The sequence below is a fragment of the Aplidium turbinatum genome, chromosome 2, assembly GCF_918807975.1.
Source record: "Aplidium turbinatum chromosome 2, kaAplTurb1.1, whole genome shotgun sequence".
In the NCBI taxonomy this organism is placed as follows: Eukaryota; Metazoa; Chordata; class Ascidiacea; order Aplousobranchia; family Polyclinidae; genus Aplidium; species Aplidium turbinatum.
Window position 1 is genome coordinate 8,997,161 of NC_137473.1, and position 8,036 is coordinate 9,005,196.

The following is an 8,036-nucleotide window of genomic DNA, read 5'->3' on the forward strand; positions in this document are numbered from 1 at the left end:
GCGACTGTGGAACGCATGTTTTCACTTGGAAAGGATATTATGCGTCCCAAACGCAGCAGATTGTCAGACAAACGTTTTAAAATGCTTGTGTTTCTACAAGGAAATAACTAATAGGCTAAGCAGCTACTTACAATATGTATACAGGGTTGGAAGTAACGACAAGTTGTCACTATTCGATAGCGTTATTCGTTGCTTTCTGAATATCGAATGCTTACACCCATTCCTTTGTGTGTTTGTATCCTATGGACCTAGGATACAATAGGGGGGAAGGATACATAGGCCACCCACCTCAGTATTCGGCCTAGTTAACTATGATGCAACAAATTAAAAGAAACACGGTTTACAAACACTAATTAACAAAACTTCAGACATCAGTGCAAAATATGGAATTGAAATTAATGACAAAAAAACAAAATGCATGACTATCTCCAAACAAAGTCCTGAACCCCACTTTGTACTTCACCAAGGAGGCAACACAATTGAACAAGTGTCTTCTTTCAACTATCTTGGTTCTCTCTTGACAGCGGACGCACGATGTAAGAGAGAGATACGAAGAAGAATAGGCCTAGATAAAGACGCTTTTTTGGATCGCAAGCTTTCTATTCTTCTGAAGGTGCGACTTCTCAAAGTGTTAGTGTGGTCTGTTCTCCAGTATGGTTGTGAAACATGGACCTTCAACACAGAAACTAGGCGTAACATTGAAGCAGCTGAAATGTGGTTTTACAGGAGAATGCTCAGGATTTCATATACTGATCACATCACAAATGCAGAAGTTTTAAACCAGGTACATCAAGACAAGGAACTATTCAACAACATAACTCAAAGGCAACTCAAATTTCTCGGTCACATTATCAGAAAAGAAGATTTCAAAAATCTCTGTCTAAGCGGCCGCCTTCTCGGGAAACGTGCTCGTGGCAGACAACGAACAACATTTATATCCAATTTCAATACATCAATCAGCCAACCAAGAACACTTTGGGACACTGCGCGACAAAGAGAACACTGGAAAAATTTACGAACTGAGCATCTAGTTCATCAAAGGCCGCATCGGCTATGATACTGTTGATGATGATCCTATGGACCAATTCTACTTGTGTCTGAAACAAAATCCAAATAAATAAAAATAAATATCGAATGCGCGTTATTCACTGCTTTTTTATGTAAGCAACGAAATCACTATTCGTTATTCACTAATCCATATTTTAGGAGAACTGCTGAATCATTTTTGTTGTTCACTTACCTCGTCGTCAAAACAAATTCACGAGATTTAGTTTTTGGATAACTATTTGACCTAGTCCCCTTCCGGTTTTCAAACTTTAAAGGATTAAAAAATATTTTGCGGCAACACAGTTCTGTTTTTTTCGAGTTTTCGTATGTTTTTTAGTTTGCGGATTGCTTGTTTTTGGACTTGTTTTTTGGTCAGTCAATTTTTAGTAATTGCTATTCATTGCTTTTTTTAAGTATCGATAGCGGAAAGTCATTGCTTTTTTGGGCACTATCGAATAGCGAAATAGTCATTGCTTTTTGACTAACGGCTTCCAACCCTGTATGTAGCCTATATATATACAGTTTCAAAACATAGTAGCCTACCTGCTCTTTATTTATAGCTATTGTTAGCCTAAACTTGGTTGAAATACTTCCGTTTTGTGAGGCACTGGCTAAAATAGCGCTAGAAATTAGCGCTGACGCCGTCAATTTCTTTAAGAGCTTACGCAGTACTTTACGCCGTGAAGTTTTTAGGCAATTTGCGCTGACGCTGACGCCGTCAATTTATTTCATTGATGCGTACAACACTGACAGTATATAACTGCAGACAAGACGCACTGTTTCGACCTTAAGATCTCATCAGTGCAGTAAACAAATGGCAGACTTGAACGCCTTATTACTACAGTAGCATATATAAGTACGGTACTTCAGCGTGGTGATTTTATGAAAGTTTTCTTAATTCTTGAGTATTATTGCTTTAATGATTCAAAATTTAGCAAATTTTGATAGTTTAAAATGTTCTTATTGATGTTGTGTAAATTTTGGGATAAATTGCTTTTATGTTTGTTTTGACAAGGAAGGTGCAGGGGTTCTCGTTTTTTATTGAGATTTAAAATGTTTATTCCCCTAATGACATAAATAGCCATATTGTAGAAATTACGTCAAAAATGTGAAATTCAAGATTTTACATTTTGGGACACTACGAAAAAAAACACCGACCTAAATAGTAAAGGATCACTTTTTACTTATAACAAATTTCAGTTCATAAATTTTTCAAAAATCTTGTAACCAATGTTCAAGTAGCCTACTGCCACTGGCATTTCCATATTTTATATTACAATAAATCAAAGATATTCTGTCCATTGTCATCGTCGTTATCATCATCACTTGATTCGTAAACTTCGAGTGGCCTATCTAAAATTAATAACATCGATCTTTAGATATGAAATATCTGATCTGACTGCATGTCACCTGACATATAAATAGTTAAAGTTACTCCATACAGCTAAAATGATGGTCACATGACTTGCTTCTGTTGTACGCTAATGAATTATGACGTTATATACTTATTTTCATCTTAATTGACTAAAAGCTTGATTGTCCAAAAAATTAGAAAACATTGAACTGAAGAACTGTTAACCTCTTTATTTTCACATCCTTCACCATGACAACCACTGCATGCTGTTACCCAAATGAGGCCATGCTTCTTACATGAAAATCTTTTGTACCACACTGATTCTTCGTTGATTGGCATTTGCATCTTATAACCTGCAGGACACACGCTGGAGCAATTTCATTGTCTGTGATTATTAGAGAATAGTTGTTTTCAAGTTTCCAGTCCCACTCCTCTTCCTTTGACTCTATTTCTCTATTGCTTAACAATTTTCATATGGTTACTTGGAACCATGCTGATTTGTTATGTGGTTCGTTAATTTTCTGTAGCCTACTAGGGTAATATAAAGTGATCTTCAGTAAGAAAGACACATGTATAGCCTACACTCTGACTTAGCCAATATTTTTAAAACTAACCTGAGTTTCGTTAAGGTTTCAAATTTCTTTCCACCATACATTGCTACTAAGATTGGTTCTGCTTCTTCTTCGTCGTATGAGCTGTTCTTCGGACTATATGTTTGGGCATGATGTCATCAGCCACTCCACAGTCTCGTCATCCAGGGCCTTCAGTCCAAGCGTTCCATGTGGTGGTTGATGGATTGGGCAGTCATGGACGACATGATCTACTGTCTGGTCTGTGGCGCCACACTCGCATCCCGGTGAGGGAGCCAGGCCCCATCTGCACATGTCTGAACGAAAGCGACCGACGCCGGTTCGTAGGCGGTTAAGCCGGACCCACGCGAGTCTTGCGAGGGACATTCCCGGAGGGTGGGGATCGACGTCGGGTAGGAAATCACGGAGTCGGGAGGTGTTGTTTTGCCACTCCATGTTCCATGTGTAGTTCGTCCAGTGTGCCGCACTTATTCCAAGATCTTCAACGTTGTTCAGAAGCTGTCGTGCGGCGGGCACAAATGGGCGTCTTGATTTCAGTCGCTGCTGTCCTCCAGGTAGGCGCTGGAGTGTACTGTGGAGGAGGTGGTCGGGGTCCAGTGCGCGACGTGCAAGAGAAATTATGGCTCCTTTACGGCGAAGCTCAGCAGGTTGGATGCCTGCAAGGATGGGAAGGCAGTCCGTTGGAGTGGGACGCAGGCATCCAGTCACAGTGCGTAGTGCGTCATTGATGGCGGTGTCAATGTGGCGGGTGTGAGAGCTGCGGCACCACACTGGTGCGCAGTACTCAGCGGTAGAATGAACGAGGGCCAAGGTAGCTGTGCGAAGGGTTTTCGCATCAGCTCCCCAGCCGGAACCCGCCAGCCGCCTCAAAAGTGCAACGCGCGCAGATAGTTTTTTGCGCAGTGACTCTAGGTGTCGTCGGTACGTGAGTGACCTGTCCAGGGTTACGCCGAGGTAGGTGGGTTCGGCGCAGTAGGGGAGGGGTTCGTCATCGGTGGTAATGTTGATCTCACGTTTTGCTTCCTTGTTGTTTAGATGGAAGGCCGCCGACACTGTCTTTGCCTTGCTGAGCTGTAGCTTCCATTTCTGGAGATATGTTGATATAGTTGACATGTCCTGGCTTAGGTTCCTCTCCATTGACTGCCAATCTCCGGCTGGATGCAGGAGAGCCAGATCGTCTGCGTAAGCATACTTCCTGGAGATGGTGTCAGGCAGGTCATAGATGTAAGTGTTAAAGAGGAGGGGAGCCAGGACAGAGCCCTGTGGGACGCCGTTCCTGAGTCGACGTAGTCTACTTCGTCGGCCGCTACCGGTGGAAAGGGTAAAGCTGCGGTTTTGCACAAGTTCCATAATCATATGGACCATGTGCCTGTCAGGAAGGAGACGAAGTAGTTTGCAGGTAAGGCCGCTGTGCCATACAGTGTCGTAGGCAGCCGTGAGATCGACAAACACGGCGCCAGCCTTCTTTTTTGCCGAGAAGCTGTCCTCGATGTCTTGGGTCATCAGAGTGACCTGGTCTACGGTTGATCTTCCGTGGCGAAAGCCGGCTTGTTCCCGAGGGAGCTGAGGGTCTATTATCGGTTCGACACGGGCGTAGATAAGTCTCTCGAGTATCTTGAAGGGGATACAGAGCAGAGAGATGGGACGGTAGCTCTTCGGATCCCCTGGGGGCTTCTTCGGCTTTGGGACTGCAACCACTAGGGCTCTTCTCCAGATTCTTGGGATGCGCAGGTGACGCAGGCAGCAGGAAAGGAAGTCTTTTAACCAGGACCTCATAGAGGGGGCAGCATGGAGTATTAGTTCCGGGCATAGGTGGTCAAGGCCCGGGGATTTGCCTGGCTTTAGGTGCTGGAGGGCGGAGGCAAATTCTTCTGGGGTAAACACACCAGAGATGTTGCCCTCGACAGGTGTTGGGACCTTCCAGAGGTCCGTCATTTCCTTGAGGACGGACTTGTCTGATTCACGGTCTCTCGTTCTGTGCACTCCATTTTTCACAAGTTGTGAGGCGATTGCATTTGCCGAAATGGGGCATTGGCGACGAGAGGCACGTGATCTGCCAGTGAGGTTGTTGAGTGTACTCCATGCTGTGCGGCTGGAGTGCGTGAAGTCGATTGAGTCTATGGCTTCTGTCCAGCGCTTCTTCCTCTTTGAATCCAATCTTGCCAGCAGGGCTGTTGCTGAGTTGGTGGTGGCGGTGCCCTGGGGGGAACGGAGGAAGTCGCGGTAGAGGCTGTCGCACTCCACATCCCAGCAAGGTATGTAGTTTTTCCGTCGACCTCGCGGGATGGAGTCTTTTGCCGCAGATATGATTGCATCACAGAAGTCCTGGTAGGCTTCATCCACTTTGATGGTGTGTGGGGATGGGAGGTACTGCGTAGCTTCGTTTGTGAGGAAGCTGTAGTATTCCCAATCGGCCTTTCTGAAGTTCCATCGCTTGACAGGCTTGCTCGGAATAGGTGTGGCAAGCAAGGGGGCCGTGATTAGCGAGGGTCGGTGTTGAGACCTTGGGAACTTCTCTAGCACACGTCTGTCCGGCTGGCGATCATCGGGGTCATCGCTTGCGAAAGCAAGGTCTGGGTTCGTGCCAGTGTTCCAACGACCGGAGTGGAAGCTCGGTGCGCCCTTAGGATCGTATAAGAGGGCGAGGTTGTTGTTGGTTGCCCAAGCGGCCAGACTTTCTCCGTCGTTGTGGATGGAGTTGTAGCCCCAGTCAGTGTGGTGGCAGTTAAAATCGCCAGCGTAGAGGCTGGGGTGGGGGAATACTGGGATGGCTGTTGATGTTATCCGCGAAGGTGGGGGCTTGTAGACATTGACGATGTTGTAGCCTGCTACATCTACACAAAGCCACTCGATCTCCGATTGAGCTTGGGATTGGTCAACCAAGGACCAGCTCAGCCGGTCATGGACAAACGTGGCGAGGCCGTGTTTCCTGCTGCAGGTTGCGCCTGCGAGTGTGAAGTTGGTTATTACCAACTTTTCCACAGACGTACAGTGAGTCTCCTGGAGGAGGATGATGAGGGCTTGATGCTTGGTGGCCAGGTGCTCGATGATGTTGAGCTTGCTGGCCGTGATGCCCTCGGTGTTCAGCTGCAGTACGGTGGGTCGTCGGTACTTTTCGACAGTACGAGCACTGCCGTGCCCTGAAAAGGGCATTTCCCTACCCACCCTGCGCTGAACAGTCTCATTAGCTCTTGTTTGACAAGCTTCGTTTCGCATACGTATTTGTATAATTTCGTATGTTACTGACGGGGGGGACCACGTGAAGGTGCTTGTCTTCCTCCCCTATTGGTTCTGCTAACAATGCAGTTTGAGCTTGGTCTTCCCAAACATCGCTCATTTTTATGGATAAATCTTTCAATTCGTCTGATTTTATTCACAAGCTTGAGAAAGCTTACTTTGCCTTTTCCAAATGGAACCGAAACAGTATCACAGCCGGACCATGCATGAATAAACAGAACATGTTCTCTGATTGTCTCCAGTGGTGGTGAAACAGTTTTCATGCTCCATCCCTTCTGAGCCCTTTCTTGGAAAAATACAACATCTTGAAAATCTTCTTTCCAATGATAAAGTAACATAACAATAATGTCTCTGTCGTCGGCTACAACAACAATAGGATTTCGTCTGTTTGCAGAAAGATTGATTGATGTTTCCACAATTTCAGTGTCAGCATCACCATCACAGTTACCGTAGTTACTTGCTGTCCATCTTACTTTAAACTCTCAGAAATCAGATCAGTAAATTGAGCTTTGTTGTGTTCATTCAAAAGAAAACGATCTTGTGTAGCTGGTACAGAATTGATAGACGCCACTTTAACATTTGGGCACTTTTTACTAGCAGTTCGTCGAATATGCTCATTTGACTTTGTAGAAGCGTATTTATATCCATCAAAGATAACATGAGCAGAACCATAGTGTCTTCTAACATAAGATACATAGAGTTGAGCCAATGTTGGTCTTTCAACCATCTAACTCTGTGAAGAAGGGCACCTCCATCAACAACATACAATGAATTTTTATCAATCTGGTTCTTACCAACAGCTTCTGTATCATTCATTAGTGCTGTTCTCAAAGCAGCTTTCCTCATAAGTCCATCCTTGAACAGTGAAGGAGGATATGGTGTCATTTCGAATGAAAAGTACTTCTCAACATCGTCTTCACGTTCTGCAATAGCGGTCAGTCTTGTAAAAAGAATGATTGGATTGACATTTATGTGTTCCTTGTCTATCTTTACAAAATTTCCAAGTACCTCAAGTGGTTTAATGCAGGTTTTGCGTTGAATAGTTGCAGTTGCTAAATTTTGACCATCCAATGTTTTTTGAATGATTGCTCCTATCTCCTCTCTCACAATTAACCAAACCTTCTCCAGATATAGAAACCCAGCGGGATGTCAAAAAGTGAACGAATTGCGTTGTTCAAGCCAATCTCTAAATATTACATAATCATCATAGTCGCGCTTGCGTCTGGAGTCGCCCATATCTATGTGCTGTTCTTTTGACTTTATATCTAGTGCGGAAAGCACCAGGCTAAAGCCTAATGGTGGATTCTGCCTTATAGTCCGCATTTAATGGCTAATAACTTCAAATGTGTGTGTTTTTTGACCATAGTTCTTTTGTGAAAGTGATTCAGTATGAAATTATCTTTCAAATGAGGTATAAAACATCAATTTTAGACGATTTCGAATTTTTGGCCTATGGGGGCTGCGGCCATTATAGAAAATGGTCAAAACTCACTATTCCCAAGGGGGAATTATGGGGATTTTTTTGGTGACTCCACATCATCAATAGAACCACCTGGCAAAGTTTCAGCTTGGTAGCCTATTATTTTTTTCCGGGTTTGACCATTTTTTTAAGTTCAGCGACTGGACTAGCGTAGTCGCGCATTGACAAAACATGTTTTTCTGTTCAATATAACATTTTGTGTGAAAAGCATTGCCCTACCTGCCAAGCTGATACAATCTGCAGACTTTACTAGGAATAGCACCTATGTGAACGGGCGCCACAGTGTGCGCGCCTATTTGACCGGCGCCTAAAAGACTTGCTCCCTAAA